Source organism: Macrobrachium nipponense, chromosome 4, assembly GCF_015104395.2.
Source record: "Macrobrachium nipponense isolate FS-2020 chromosome 4, ASM1510439v2, whole genome shotgun sequence".
NCBI lineage: Eukaryota > Metazoa > Arthropoda > Malacostraca > Decapoda > Palaemonidae > Macrobrachium > Macrobrachium nipponense.
Window position 1 is genome coordinate 2,178,683 of NC_061100.1, and position 17,500 is coordinate 2,196,182.

General features: G+C 35.1%; 1 pseudogene; it reads left to right on the plus strand.

Moving 5' to 3' along the window:
- Positions 1-17,500, plus strand: part of LOC135210662 (uncharacterized) — a 58,308-nt pseudogene that overhangs the window by 10,138 nt on the left and 30,670 nt on the right.

Genomic DNA, 17,500 nt, shown 5'->3' on the forward strand with positions numbered 1-17,500 from the left:
GGAAGACGTAATGATCGAGAGCATAAGAAATAGGGATTGCAAGATAATCTTGAAGCTAAGAGGAACCAGTGCTTCAATGAAAGTTACTGTATTTACTTCGAGTTGCCTTCTATCTTTCAGACGGGGGGAACACAGCTTTTTGGTAGCTCTTTCAAGTAAGATAAAACTGTTATGAAAACATTTCAAAATGAAACTTCTGTTTTGTGCGCTTCTTTAATAGTTACGGAAGAACGAAAATGTATGGAGAAGAGCAGACGGTAGCTGTGCTCAGACATCGAAAAGACTCCATATGGATTATTCATTGCTCTCGAAACTTGTTTTGTTCTCTCTAGGAGGAAGTTTTTTTTTCTCTCGAGAAAAGAAAAGGAGAGGCGTGGAAGAGTAGACACTTAGCGGTAGACGAGGACCTCCTGAAGAGACAGTCTTCCTCTCATGATGAACAACGGGGATTAGGCGGGGGCGGTGTTGACGTTACGCAATAACGAGGTCGTCGAGAGGTTTCCTAGGATATATACATTTTCTTATAGTGATGAGAGAAGGTGGTGCAAGAAGGGCGAGTTATAATAACTATTATGGAAAACATTAAGCTAAAATCAGCTATTACCATAAAAAAATATAATAATGTATCTAAATTTAAGATTAGATGTATCCGAAGTTATTTTAATCGCAATAAGAAAATATTGAATCCAGTTGATGTGTGTCTTAGTCGTTTTAAGAGCATCATTCAAATGATCTGTTTAAACGCCAAGAATGGGTCGTTTTCTGATAATCAAAACATAGCGAATGTAGGCATAGGAAATGGTAATTAACTCTGAAGTTACATATGAGCTCTCTCTCTCTCTCTCTCTCTCTCTCTCTCTCTCTCTCTTCTCTCTGGAAATACCCTACAAATGTTTGTTATTCGTAATTTATGTGCTATGGATGGCATTGTGTGCATCTGAAAAGGTGCTTAAGCAAAATAGAAAAGTACAATATATACGATTCATTGAATATAATGTACAGTTAATAAGAATATGCTTTTTTACTAATTCTATATTCATTAAAATACATACATTATCAAATGCCGTTTTACTTTTGAAAGTGCTATTACTGCCTTTTCATAGCTAAAATAGATGTTTTGAAATATGTTGATGACGAATTTATGAGGAACTTTACTTATTTATTTCTAAGTCAGATAAGAAATCAGCTCTCAGTAGAATCTTCAGAATGGAATCTATGACAGGCATTTACCAGCGAAATTTCCCTTCCGTATTCGTGGTAAAGTTATCGATTTCTAAATTACTGGAACGAAGACAAATCGTAACAGTTACTGAGTCGTATTCTCAAGAAACTTAACTTTTATTTATTAAGAATGGAAGTTGGATGTTTTGTGTGTGTGTGTGTGTGTGAAATAAGGTGCATTACGAAACAGCTTGCTATATTTCCCAGTTGTTTATAAACCAGAGTTACAGCAGCTAATTATGAAGAACTGTGTCGTCTTGAAAAGTTTCTGCGAGAGAGAAAATGAAGTTAGCGAGGAATTACGCGAGTAAATGCGGAAGAGAAGTTTATCATAAACTTTTCAGGCTTTGAGTAAAGGAAAGGGGTTTATTTTCGTGAAAAACATTCTCTCTAAATAATATTGTGAGTTGTGCCTTTGACATAATTGTGAATGTGAAAGTGAAAACATTCACTAAAGAAAAATTGGAATAACACGAGAGACAGAATGCGCGGTTTATGAAAAAAGAATATGACAATCATTATGAATTTGTGACAGTGACACTAAAGTTCATATTAACCGTTATGTGGTTTTTGGTCCGTTCAGTAGATTCCCTCTTTAAATGAGGATTTGGAAAAAGTTGTGTGACTTGACACACTTGGACCGTAACTTTACTGACTTTTGACCTGGATCAGCAAGTTCCTGCTTCCTCACCTCACGGATGTTGGTCGTCAAGAGAATTGTTACAGTAAGAACTTTCAGTGGTCTCATGGAAGTTTTTGTTTTAATGGTACGGACCTTTACATTAACTTTGTTCCTGTATAAATGTGCTCGTTAGTTTTAACGTCAGTCAATACTGAGCACATAGCTGACTGTCAGAGAGAGAGAGAGAGAGAGAGAGCGAGAGGAGAGAGAGAGAGAGAGAGAGAGAGAGAGAGAGAGAGAGAGAGAGAGCAAGCAAACTACAAATATTGAGTGAATATTACAAGATTTGTCTATATAGATACAAAACATTATTAAAGATGAAATTCCTTCTTTACGACTGGCCTATTTCTCTTTATGACTTTTTAATAATTTTTATCATATGTAAATGAAACACTTTATGATAAAAACCAAACGCTCTCATACAGCAAAGGTATTTACAATACTTGTATATTCAACTACAAAGAGCCTTTGTGCTTAACTTTATCCTTTATTGGAAAACGAGTCAAAAGAATTGATCCGACGTGAGGATTAATATATCAATCTGCCCTGATTCAGGAAGCCGCGTGAAAACGTTGTCCAGCTCACCTTGCAGGAAGATCGGGCAACTTTAAATAAATCCCATTATCAGTATATGAAACAGATCAATACGCAATAAGCTTTGCTATTCTGACATTGTTAACTTTCTGACGTCCCTCTCGATTGGAGACCGGCTTCAAACTTCGTGGATAGTTGACCTGCAAAGTAAATGGACCCACATTAATACACACATACAGAGCAAAAGAGTTCATACCAGATTCCATAGTTTACTGTATCACAGTTCTACCTATACCAGTATCAATAGAAGAGAGAGAAACCTACTTCACTTTCAAGATTAGATGCTTTGCAGCTCCTGTGTTGGAAGAATTTAGATTTATATTCCTGAAGATTAAGATACGTTTGGAGTAGAAGACACTGATATATTTTTCAAAAGAAAATAAAGAAAGATGTAGGTTCTGATTTGCTGGTACAGCTTAGCTTGCAAAAATGAGATTTCAGACTCAGTATCTTAGTTCCAGAATGATTCAGTTTATGAGTTATTACAACTATTACAATATCCTGTTTCCCTGGATTGATTAGAATAGGGAAGTCAGTACTGAAATTCAAAATCAGTCGAGTATCATTACTTGAGGTATAACACCCCAATAAAAGCATTTGGATCATAAAAAAAACAACATTAAGAGGTAGACACTTGTTTCACTCTTAAGATTACAATCTCAGCAAGTCACGTGATGTAGAATTTGTGTTCATTTTCCGCAAGAACTGAAATCAGTTAACAGATTTCATTTCAGGTTCTCGAGTTAGTTCTTCAATTAAAGTACAACCACTTCCCCGATATAAATGCCTTAATGACGCATACTTAGATTTGAAATAAGTGGAGTTTAATTGCCAGGGGTGTAATTACCTCTCACCAAATGCATTAGGACTGAATGCCTCTTTTTAAACTATAGCACTGATGCGCTATAAATTGATCTGTCAAGCACCCAATATAAATACATTCGTAAGGTTGATAGTTATCAAAAATATATATATATATATTTTTGCAAGTTTATGGTAAACAAAACCATTTCTGTATCTTCAATATTTTAACAATGATGGGAATGGTATTTAGCCAAATAAATTCGAATAACGTGTTTTGTATTGCCTTAAATGGAATTTAACTTTTAATTTTAGCAGTGTAAGCCTTAGACTGGGATATATCTACCTCAGCTACAGCAGAAATATGCCATTCCGTTACTTTTAACTTCATTAAAGTATTCAGATTTGCCCCAGATCTTTCCCCCATTGTCCTTTGGAAAGAGATGATGTCAAATAACGTAAACTGTTGACTGAATAAACTACCGATTACAAAGGTATCAAGAAAAACTTTGAATATGTAAATATTTTCTCACAAAAGGATTTGTGTCATCTATAAATAATATTGCGAACATTTGGTCCTGTGAGCTATTGCCTAAAGTTGCTCCAAGAATTAAAAGGACGTGAAATCTGTGGAACATTTGCAAAGAAATTGAGGTCAATTAATCTGATAGTTGTGACATAGAATCATGGATAGAAGAAAATTGAAAATCAGAAATCTTAAAGGAACCAGACTGATAAACCTAAATAGTATCTATTAGAGTACCTCCAAAAATTAAAACAGTGTGATGATGACGATTATAAATGGTATTTCTTTTGTGTTAGCGCCTTGCAAAATGATGGTGTAGTTATGAAATAACGTACCATGCGACGTAATTTGTAACATAATGTAAAGAGAAATATATCTATATAGTTGGTCTCGAGGGTTTGTAGTGACAAGCGTATACAAAAGAGCAATGAATTTGAAAAGTTAAGAGGCTTTGTGATATTACAATTATATATATATATATATATATATATATATATATATATATATATAATATATATATTCATAGTAAGGTCATAGATGCCTTGTGGCAATTTGGTCATTAATTGTAGTAGTATATATATATATATATATATATATATATATATATATATATATTATATATAATATATATATATATACACACACACACACACACACACATATATATATATATATATATATATATATATATATATATATAGAGAGAGAGAGGAGAGAGAGAGAGAGAGAGAGAGAGAGAGAGAGAGAGAGAGAGAGAGAGAGAGAGAGAGAAGTAAATCTTTTAACCCACGCGCCAGTCACATTTGATAGCATCTGGCACAGCTTGTACAAAAGGAATCATAGGACTGATCGTAATTTTTTTAGTGTCTTTGTAACATCAGAGTAAAGTTGTATCAATATTTCCCTTACAGGGCATCTGGACACTGCAAAACACTACACGAAAATCCTCGTGAGAACAGCGTCTGTCGAGTGCGCAAGTGTTTATATACTTGAATAGGTGCGTGTTTTGACATTAAAAAGATTGGAAGCATTTGAGATCGTAAAGCCATAAGAACCAAGGAGTGGAAAACTTCTCCATTAACGTGAATAAAAAGTATGCAAATGGAGGCGCTTAAAGAGAATTTGTAATGCTCCAATGGGGATCTCGTCTCATTTCGACTCCATCAAAAAGAGGGTTTTTTTTTTTTTTTTTTTTTTTGTGTAAGGTCTTATCTTGAACGCGAAGTAAATTTGACACTGCCGCTCTATGTAAAGTTTTGTAATAAATTAACTCGTCCTCATTAAACATCTGACATATAGATTAGTTTCATGAATGAATGATTTTTGTATGTACCTAATTAGGTAACTGAAGAGCAGTTTGGGGACACTCAAGAGTCCGCCTGTAAATATGCCTCTCTGAGGTAATTAAGAGTGTACTTGCCGCTACTTATGGCTGGTGGCTTCCCTGACCTGTGTCCCGAGGCCTTCCATTGATTTTCATTTTAGTTCTTTAAAACTTGCGGACTGAATTTTCCTTCCCTTTCTATAAAAACTTCTTCAGTACGATTTTCCTTAAAACGATAACGTTTGAAGAATAAGTCACTATAGTAATTCCTTTCAGAATATTTTGTCCCTTATAATAGCTCCTTTTTCTGTACTGTCCATCGGAAAAGTGCATATTATCTATTACTTTCAGTAGTTTTTTTTTAAGGATTGCTATCAATATTATTACCATCAAATTATTGTTGGGCAACTTAAAGAAAACGTTTCAGCGCGATAATTTAGTACTGAACCGAGGCTGAAGATCATATTCTCTGGTAAGCGTTATTGGAGAGCGAGAGTACCCTACAGACACAATGACAGCTTTTCCACCTGGTGGAATTAAATGACACGTATTAGTATTGAGGTTTATGCATGATGCTTCGTCATTGCTTTCAAGGTATATCAATTTGGCAACCAGTGGTTGCATCTCTGGTGCTATAGTAGATTCACATCAACCGTGCATTTGATGTCTAGGCCAGTCCCTTACGACGCCTCGGATTGGCTGTTGATAAGCCAATCACTGGGTTGGAAACTTTTAGTCTCTCCCTCGAGAGTTCACATAGGCAGGATGCATGTTCCACTTCTCTTTAGAGATACGTCTTTCCAAAGTATCCCTCAGGAGAGGTGGAATATACGTCGTGCCTATGTGAACTCTCGAGAGATTGAGAGTTTCCAACCCTGTGATTGGCTTATCAACAAACAATCAGAGGCGTCGTAAGGGACTGGCCTAGACATCAATTGCATTGTTGGTGTGAATCTACTATAGGATAAGTTTATTGTTTCTATGTGGTATGTAAATAACACCCAAGTCAAAAATATTTTTCTTTCTCTTTTTTTTTGTTATGAAGAAAGAATTTTAATTTCTGGGAAAGACAGGAGGTTTATATAGTTTTCAGTCATCATTAGCAAAGAGGGGGGATTATCCTTGCCTATTAAGAAGGACAGTATACGGCCGGGAAACTTGCAAGTTATGACTAAATAATAATAAAATTCAGGTGTTAAATATTGTACATAAGAAAACGCAAGGTTGCTGACTATTTTACTATTTATTGATATGCTTAAAATAAAGCTGTTACCGATTATTTAAGTAAATCAAAACGAACTGCAAGTAGTTTCAGTAGAATTATGAGGTATCTCGCATCGAAGCTTCTCGATTACAGGTTATTATTGCATTTAAATGCCACTGTACTTTCCTCATGTGCCTACAAAGAGGCAAATTTTCCACATCATGTGAAGTTACATTTATACGATAACCACAAAGAAAATGGGATGTAAAAAAGTACACGGTAATTTTCATATAAACAACAGCTTGTTCAGGAGTGAAGAGAAAGATGACTTGACTCCTCGATTGTATGAAACCATTGGTTGCGATTTCCACCCGAATCATTTAAAAGTCAGAATAAGAAATGAAATAAATACATTTTCCCTTTCCCTTTCCCCAGCTGAGCTCGAGCCTGAGTCGGAGTCGAGCGTCTGCTGCTGATAACTGGGTTCATTATGAGCTCTGCCAAATTCACCACAACATGAAAAAGATAGAGAATTTACTTCGTATTTCCTGTGACACATCAACATTGGCTAACAACATGTCTCGGGCGTCGATGGCCGTAATTTTTCCTTACGACAGCTTGTAAGGATTAATCAGTCTTTAAATTATGGCTCTGCAAGTCAGACTTATTCATAAGAATTCCATTCATTGTGGCAATAAATCGCGATTCTTGAACTGAAACTGCTCCATGATGACGCGCGTGATCAGATGTTCGCGTATAGTAGATGTGAATTCAACATTATATTTATTGGCGGTTCGTATTCTGTTTCCAAAAATGTATCGAATTTTGTTCAGGCAATGAGGTTGTCTTATGTAGGTCATGTAATTTATTCTGTTATATTTGATACGCTTTCGTCGTTATGATGTAAAAATCATTGTTACAATGTACGCAGCACTGATTTCATAGAATTTTTACTTTAGGTGATTGGGTATTAATGTCAAATTCGTGGGGATAATCAGTCGCTTCATTTTGTTATTCATTTTCTCTCTCTCTCTGTCTCTCGCTCTCTCTCTGTCTCTCTCTTTATATATATATATATATATATATAGTATATATATAAATATATAATATTTATATATTTATAATATATATATATATATTATAATATCTATATATATATATATATATATTATATATATATATATACCCCATATAATATATATTTATATATATATATCTATATATATATATATATATATATATAATATAATAAATATTAATATTATATAATATATATATATATATATAATATTATATAGATATATATATATATATATATATATGTGTGTGTGTGTGTGTGTGTGTGTGTGTGTGTGTGTGTGTGTGTGTGTGTGTGTGTACTTAAATATGTCTTTTACGAGAGCCATTGTCAAAAGACATTACAAGTGGTTTAAGCAACATCGATCACGTAGCTTCTCAGCATTTCGTTATTTGCTATCAAATGCAAAATAGTCCTGCGTTTAGCTGTCCATTTTTTCTTCAGCTCCAAAGCAATCACGCATCCCCAGGAATGACAGAGATAATTACACCCAACAATAAGCATACGTTCGGGGTCTACTATTATGCAGACAAGAATCAAGGGACCCAAAATGCGAGCGCAGAAATAGTTGGTCGTTTAACATAATCTCAAAATAAAATTGGCTTGCATTTGTCCCCAGTATTACGTCAGTGTCGGTAAGTACATTATATTTTACTATATATATATATATATATATATATATATATATATATATATATATATATATATATATAATGTGTCGGTTTTATTTAAATATTTATGTATATGTGTATATATATTTATATATACATATATTTTATATGTGTATTTGTGTTCGTGACCTCAATAGTTGTGCTAGTTACGTCATATTTGAATTGACGATTCTTCCATCGATACTGAAATTTCCTCTGGCATTCAATGCTAGTGATTCAACTTCAAATGAAAAAGCATTGGGGTATTTAAAGTAGGGGTGGGGGGGGGGGAGGGTGGGGGGCGAGGGAAGCGTGATTGGAGAAGAGATTAGATAACCAACTTGCTTGCAGGCCTACGTATCTACTGACAAGGTATTTTTTCATATGTCGCTTTTTTTTTTCTTGTGGTCCACCTAATCAGGTGTTTTACCAGAATCGGTGTTGCATAGCTCCCTTTGTTTCTCGAACGACCAGCGTTATAGCGAAGTTTGTGTAGTTTTTAAAGGGGTAATTAAACAATATTTTCTCATACATGTTGAAAGAGTGATATGGTTATGGTAAGTGGCCCAGAAAACAGAGGGTCAGAGAGGAAGTGATACGCCTCCGTGCTATATTTTTTATTGTTTTATTACTTTAATTTCTAATTTCTTATTTTTTATTTTAGTTATTGTGATTGTTTGGCTTTTGGCGTTTTATTGAATACGCGTATACTTCAGAAGCAGTGCAATGTCCACCTGGTTGCTATTCTGTTTAGTCTGTTGAATTGGAATATAAGTGAGATCAGGTGATTTAAATCTGCTTTTAAAGAAGTTAAAATGCAGAAAGTTGGCTAAGATTTCTAACACGAGATATGAGGTGGGATTTTAGAGAAGGTGAAGGGGGGGGGTGGGGGGGTTGGGGGGGGAGGATATTCCTCTTTGTATAATGCTAAGGCAGTTTCTTTAGCAGTTTCCAAGGGAAGAGTCAGGGAACGTTTTAGTTGGTGAACGGATTTGAACATTTTCGTATGCAAGTATGAATGTTATCAGACATCTTGTAGTTTTAGGAGACAAACTCACTAATAGAGAGAGAGAGAGAGAGAGAGAGAGAGAGAGAGAGAGAGAGAGAGAGAGAGAGAGACTTTGAGGTTAAGTAAACAAATATATTACAGCCCAAATGTTTTGTCAAAAGTAAAGCTAACATAGTTTAAGTTTTCCCTTAAGAAGAAAGATCCAACGTTAACAAAATTTCAAAAAAATTTAAAAAATAATGACCTAAATTATTGTCAATAACAATGACTGAACTCTTTGCTGCCCAATAATTTCTTCAGTACATCAAAATACAGCGAATTAATTTCAAACATTGCAGAGCTATCCCCATCAGTATGTGATTCATCCCACAGCATTGCATATGCAACAGTAGGTAGTTGATTCACATGAAGCCCTTTGCCAAGAGTATACTTAATAGCCACCATGAATCGCAAATCATTTGACATATTCTGGACCGCATGAACTACGCCCACATAAATATTTATAAGTGCATTTGATGCACTTACAAACGTGAGGAATACTGTATTTGCATATCGTACTCAGGGGATAACATAGGCAGGAATGGTAACACAAGACATAATGAATCACTACTGCTTTACAGAGCAAACAACCTTTAACAAAAAAAGCCAGCCATAATTCGCCCAGAGATATTCGCCACTAACACGCACGCAATATACTCTACAGCAAGTTGAACAAACGGCTTTTTGTGAGCCTTGACATTGCTTTTTTTCTTCGGTGCAAGACGGTTATGATCTAAAAATGCTAATACACGGCTGTGTTCTCAAATACTCCTGTCTAAATGGGTAATTCCCATTTAATTAGTAAACCATTTTTCTATGTTTAATTGCTCCTGTCTAAATGGGTAATTCCCATTTAATTAGTAAACCATTTTTCTATGTTTAATTGCGCTCTGTTTATCTCTTAATGAAATGCTTTTGTATTAATAGACATTGCTCTCATGCTGCTCACGTATTCTTTAGTCTCTGTTTTGTGTTGTACCACCTGTTATGTCATTCTTGTTATCATGTAATTCTTCCAAAATTATTTATATTTTATATTGTCTTGTTAACTTCATTATGATGGGGTATCCTGACGTTATACGGAATGGTAGAATTTCAGGCTGATTTAACGTCCTCCTCCCCATCTCGGCTTGGCTCCACTCGGACCCCCGCCACCTCGAGGCTCACTGATAGCACGTCTACCTCACTACTGGAAGAGGATCCGTTTTCGAATCTCGAACCGGAGACTTGGGACGTTCCTTAATACCCAGTTTCCTTTGTTGACGAATAGTTGTTAAAGTCTACTGTCAGTCGCTTTTATTTTTATACACTGGAACCATTATTCTTCTCCCTCATTCCAGTGGAATTTTCCCCGTCATTCAGAATTACCGTGGAACCCGTGGTGGGCCACTCAAACTCTCACTACCATTCCGTAGCAACTTACTTGTCATCCCATCATCTCCTGGCGTCTGTCCATTCTTCAGTATTTTAATCGCCTACCTCATATATCATCAATAATCACTTTCTCTAGCCCCTCCCACTCTTGTTCACGCAGCTCTTCACTTTTCTTCTCGTACCGCACATTCACCAAATCTTCCAAAGACGCACTCCAGCAACCTAGAAATGCATTAACTTCAGCCAGCGTCTTTCCATTTGCATCTTTTACACTGGGATCCATTTCTTCATTAAATATTTTCTCCATATTTGCTGCCTTTCAGAGCAGCGTTTCACCCTCCATAAATTTCCTGTCCACCTTCTCCCCTCTCTTTTCATGACTTGCCTTCTTCTTCTCTCTCATTTAACAGAAAATTATCATCTTTTCTGTTTTGTGACTACACTTCCGATGATCTCCTTTCCCATTTACCTTTCTGTTCTTTCATCTCCTCACCTAATGCATTAATTCCTTCATCCTGCCCTCATATACCTGATAACAATCTTTTATGATCTTAGGGTCATACTCTCGAATTGTAAAAAGTTGTCCTTTAAATAGCTCCATTTCGCATCTTTAACCCTAACCCTCATTTCATCATTTTCCCCCTAATATAACCTTCTCCCCCTACTTCTTATAACTCGCTTGCCTTAATTACATTGATAGCTACATTTTCATCTATTACTCTTCAAATTGTGTCTATCTAACCTTTGCCTCAGCTAAGTATGGTCAGATTTACCTCAAGAAACTCCTCTTCTCAAAATTATATCCATCGCCTATTCTTTCCATCTAATCTGTTTTAACACATTATCATCTAGCAAAACTCTCTTCATTCCCATTAACTTCTAAATCTCCGTGAGTACCAACACCCCTGTAGAGGGATAGTGCCATCAGTGCACCTCATGCGGTGCACTGTAGGCATTACTCAAGGTTCTATGCAGCGTGCCTTCGGCCCCTTGTTGTAACCCCTTTCAATCCTTTTACTGTGCCTCTGTTCATTATCTCTTCCATCCTTCTTACTTTCCACCCTCTCCTAACAATCCTTTCACAGTGCAGCTGCGAGGTTATCATCTTTTTACACATTTAGGACCTTTTTACTCTCAATTTCCCTTTTAGCGCTGAGTGACCACATAGGTCCCAGCGTTCGGTCTTTGGCCAAAATTCTATATATTCTATTACACCCCTTTCCATTCCACGAGTACCAGCACAGCCATCTATTTCTCCGTTACCTACAAACCTTTACAGTCATATCTACTATAGTAGATTCACATCAACCATGCATCTAATGTCTAGGCCAGTCCCTTACGACGCTCCTGATTGGCTGTTGATAAGCCAATCACAGGGCTGGAAACTCTCATACTCTCTCGAAAGTCCACATGAGTAGGATCTATTTTCCAGGCCTCCTGAAGGATACGTCTTTCAAAAGTATCCCTCAGGAGAAGTGGGACATACATTCTGCCTATGTGAACTCTCTCGAGAGACTGAGAGTTTCCAGTTCTGTCATTGGGTTATCAACAGCCAATCAGGAGCATCGTAAGGGACTGGCCTAGACATCAAATGCACGGTTGATGTGAATCTAATATAGCGCAACTACTCTTTCACATTATCCAAGCAAATCACAGATTCCGACAATCCCTGGATGATTCTTTTTCAGTCTTAATCATTTCCGTATATATATTTATATATATATATATATATATATATATAATATATATATATATATATATAATATATATAAAATACTACATATATAATATATAGTATATATATGATATACTACATACATATATATATATATATATAATCTATTATTATTATTATATATATATATATACATACAGTACATATATATATATATCATACATACATATAATATATATATATATATATATATCATAATAAATATCATACAAACATACGCATACATATATATATATATATATATATATATATATATTATATATCTATATATATAATACCTTACATACATACTACTACATATATCTATATAATCTTATATATATATATCTATATAGATATATATATAATTAATATATATAAACATACATACATCTCATACATACATACATACATACATACTACATACTATATATATATATATATATATATATATATATATATATTACACATACATGCATACATACATATATATATATATATATATATATATATATATATATATATATATATATATGGTGTGTGTGTGTATTATGGGTATTTCCTTTCGGTTAATAATATGACATTAATACAGTATCTGTCGGTACAAAAATCCAAACGTCGTCAAGAGGTCAAGGCTTCTCCGAAATGAAAAATGAATTATAAACAAAACTCTCTTCTGAGAATTGGTATCAGAGAATAGATGCCCTTTTAGACCAATAATTACAAAATACGTAAGTCATAACGAACTCAGTGCCTCGATATTCAAGTCATATACAAAATACGTGTAACTAAGTCCAATGACTCAGCGCCTAGATATTAAAAATCATTTGCCCGAGGAACAGAAAATTAGAATCCAAATGACTCCATAAAAGAAACATAGAAGACATGAGTTGGTAATGCGATGATTTTATATTCGTAAAAGAATGGAGGTATAAGAGATGAAAAAGAAGACAAGAATCTTATTTTGCTAAAAACAAAACTGAGTCATTAAATTGTAAAGCAGAAAAGATGCGTTGCCTGAAGTGCTTTTAGGATCTCCAAAAATGCAGACAAAAAAAACTTCAGCTCCGCATCCAAAGGCTCCTGACTGCATGAAGCGAGTGCAGTGTTTGTGATGCTTTTGCTTTGCTTTAAAAACACGATTTGTAATTACGCCTGAATCCGTTTTTATTTCGTCTCTGTTATTCCGAGAATGTGCGAGAAGGTTTTTTGCCTCAAGTCTTTGTATGTGAAGCATAAAGGCATTGGAGTTTACGGACTGTAATAGACTCACTTTGCATTTATTTCCAAGGAAAAAATCTTGTGCTTGCGTTCGTGGCAAGGGGTCGGGGGTGTTGCCATATTGATATTCTCATGTTTCATGATAATCAGAATGTTCTATCAAAAATATATATTTTTTTTGAACTCTCATCTTAAGATGTTCCGATTAATTTTATCAGTATGATAAAGGTTGGTTTTCTTGAGCAGCTGAGATGTTCTGCCATTTACTTTAATTACTAATTAGATTATTTTTCTGGGTTGTGATGGTAAGGGAGAAGTTCTTTATGATAATATCCCAAATGGTCTTCTCATTGAGACAGCAGTTCCCCATGAACACCCAGGTCCTCGTCTTCGGGTTCATTTTCGTAGTTGCTACACCACGTCCCTTTCGTCATTTTTATTTGGTATTGGGTGTCCGAATTCGTGTACGCATTGTTAACGAGGATGTGGCAGTTCTGTTAAATTCCTTGTGAGTGGCAGTAAAGCTGGAGCAGTGCGTAAGAGCGTTCTTGACGTGTATTGTATCTTTTAGAGCATTCACGATTCTTGGTTTTGGTTTTACTTACGTAGTCTATATGTGTATACATTCTTACATGCATATATTAGGGCTGTTGCCTTGTATAATAAGGCGCCCTATGAGGTAATGTTAGACTTGCGATAATCTTACGCTAAGTCGGTTGGTTATGCACTTCCATACTCATTGGAGTGTCTTGGGGTTTGTATATCACTTACGAAGTCGGTATTATCTTCTTTGGTTATAACGACGATGTGTTAAACATCATGAAGATTCGGCAATGATGTGAGGTTCTAGTAGAAAACACGAAGTATAAAAAAAAATACTTATATTCTCTGAGATTACATGGTGAAGATCAGGTAGGATTGTACAGGTCTTCTAATGACGATGTCTTGATCGCTTCTGCCAATGATGATGGCTAATTCTGTTCTGTTCTGTCTACCATCTCGGTTACAAGTCATAAAGGAGGCAGACAGTAGCTCGAACATATGAACATACATACAAATGAGACACACTACAGATCACGTAGGCCGTTTGAATTATAGGTCGCAGTAGTTGTCTCAAGCAGGAAGCTTGGACTAATGTTTCAAAACAAATGAATGACCACAGGTATACGTCATCTTAGCGTCTCTGGTCTGATCACATTCCTGCAAGCAATCTGGTTGACCTCTTTAGATTTAGCTTTTTATATATATGGAATAACATTCCATATTTTTATTATGTAATCATTTACATAAAAGCTCGGTCAGCTACCAAAACCAACCACTGAATATTACTCAAACTTGACTTGCATTTGACTTATAGGAGTGTGATACAGACACTATGTGAATATATATAGATATATAGAAAATACTTATAAGTAAAAAAAAAATTCATGGTGTACACAAATACAGATTCAAGTAGTAAGATATAAAACATAATATGCATATGATGGTATTCGTAAATAATAGTGATCACGTGATATATACTGATACAGTTTTTCACTTCATCTCTTTAAGATACATATGCTACAGAAACTACTAATGTACTCTGATAATCGCATAGAATAAAGATTAACATGATAAAAATCATATTTTAACTGATAAAAATTTCATATATGAATTGATAAAAATTATTAATGTTTATGCTGACTGATTCGTTGATTTTTATGCTAACTGTTATATATCTGCAGTTATTGGTAAGATAAAAGGTGACAGATTGATTATAGGCTACCTGATTTATTTATACATATGTATATGGATTCATATAATTATGAAATAATATATGTGCACTTTAAATAGATTCCTAGTGCGTACAACGCAAAGATATATTTCGACTCTGTTATTTATGAATCATTTGTATATAGATTCCTAGTGCGTACACGCCAAGATATATTCGACTCTGTTATTTATGATCATTTTATATATAGAATACATGATACCTTATATATATAGGATACATGACCGAGGTTATACTACTACACATTTAACTAGCGTTCGAACAACTTTTCGTCCATTACACAGTTCCAGACAACACCTATAGCCAAATGAAATGGCCAATTCCAAATGGTAAAAACAAGGGGAAAATTGCCTGGTGGGGTCCAACGTTCTATTTTGGCCTCATACTTGTTCTCTGCATCCTACGCCACACGAATACGTTCGGGATGAATAAAATCATCCCCAGCACGGGTCCTTCGCCAGCAACGTAGAGTTGAATATCCTTCTGGTCGTAATTGTCGGAAGTATGAGCCTTTTGTAGTCGATTTCCGACAGCTGCCGGAGCGTTCCGCATTAAAACGAGATTAACGACGGGATACAGGTGTCGGTCGAAGAAGTCTACGAATAAGCTTGTTCACTTATGATGGTGCTTATTCCCTTTCACATTGTAGGCGGTTGATACTTCACTGCAGTCGTCCGCAGCGACGAATGGGTTTTTTGAAGTTGCGATGTGAAACTCTCGTACTGCAGGATACTGTAACCAGGTTCCATTAATCAGCCTGCAAGTGAAATTATACTTGTCACAAGGGCAAAGTAAATTCAGACAACATCAAATACGGGCAGGAGAAAGCCACTTAGAACCAGACTTAACCCACATGAATTCGCTGATATTTTATGGAATTCAAAAGAGTCAGCTGTACAAACTTTTTATCCACGGTAGCCTATAATCAATCTGTTACCTTTTATCTTACCAATAACTGCAGATATATAACAGTTAGCATAAAAATCAACGAATCAGTCAGCATAAACATTAATAATTTTTATCAATTCATATATGAAATTTTTATCAGTTAAAATATGATTTTTATCATGTTAATCTTTATTCTATGCGATTATCAGAGTACATTAGTAGTTTTTGTAGCATATGTATCTTAAAGAGATGAAGTGAAAAACTGTATCAGTATATATCACGTGATCACTATTATTTACGAATACCATCATATGCATATTATGTTTTATATCTTACTACTTGAATCTGTATTTGTGTACACCATGAATTTTTTTTACTTATAAGTATTTTCTATATATCTATATATATTCACATAGTGTCTGTATCACCACTATAAGTCAAATCCAAGTCAAGTTTGAGTAATATTCAGTGGTTGGTTTTGGTAGCTGACCGAGCTTTTATGTAAATGATTACATAATAAAAATATGGAATGTTATTCCATATATATAAAAAGCTAAATCTAAAGAGGTCAACCAGATTGCTTGCAGGAATGTGATCAGACCAGAGACGCTAAGATGACGTATACCTGTGGTCATTCATTTGTTTTGAAACATAAGTCCAAGCTTCCTGCTTGAGACAACTACTGCGACCTATAATTCAAACGGCCTACGTGATCTGTAGTGTGTCTCATTTGTATGTATGTTCATATGTTCGAGCTACTGTCTGCCTCCTTTATGACTTGTAACCGAGATGGTAGACAGAACAGAACAGAATTAGCCATCATCATTGGCAGAAGCGATCAAGACATCGTCATTAGAAGACCTGTACAATCCTACCTGATCTTCACCATGTAATCTCAGAGAATATAAGTATTTTTTTTATACTTCGTGTTTTCTACTAGAACCTCACATCATTGCCGAATCATCATGAGTTTAACACATCGTCGTTATAACCAAAGAAGATAATACCGACTTCGTAAGTGATATACAAACCCCAAGACACTCCAATGAGTATGGAAGTGCATAACCAACCGACTTAGCGTAAGATTATCGCAAGTCTAACATTACCTCATAGGGCGCCTTATTATACAAGGCAACAGCCCTAATATATGCATGTAAGAATGTATACACATATAGACTACGTAAGTAAAACCAAAACCAAGAATCGTGAATGCTCTAAAAGATACAATACAGTCAAGAACGCTCTTACGCACTGCTCCAGCTTTACTGCCACTCACAAGGAATTTAACAGAACTGCCACATCCTCGTTAACAATGCGTACACGAATTCGGACACCCAATACCAAATAAAAATGACGATAGAAACGTGGTGTAGCAACTACGAAAATGAACCCGAAGACGAGGAC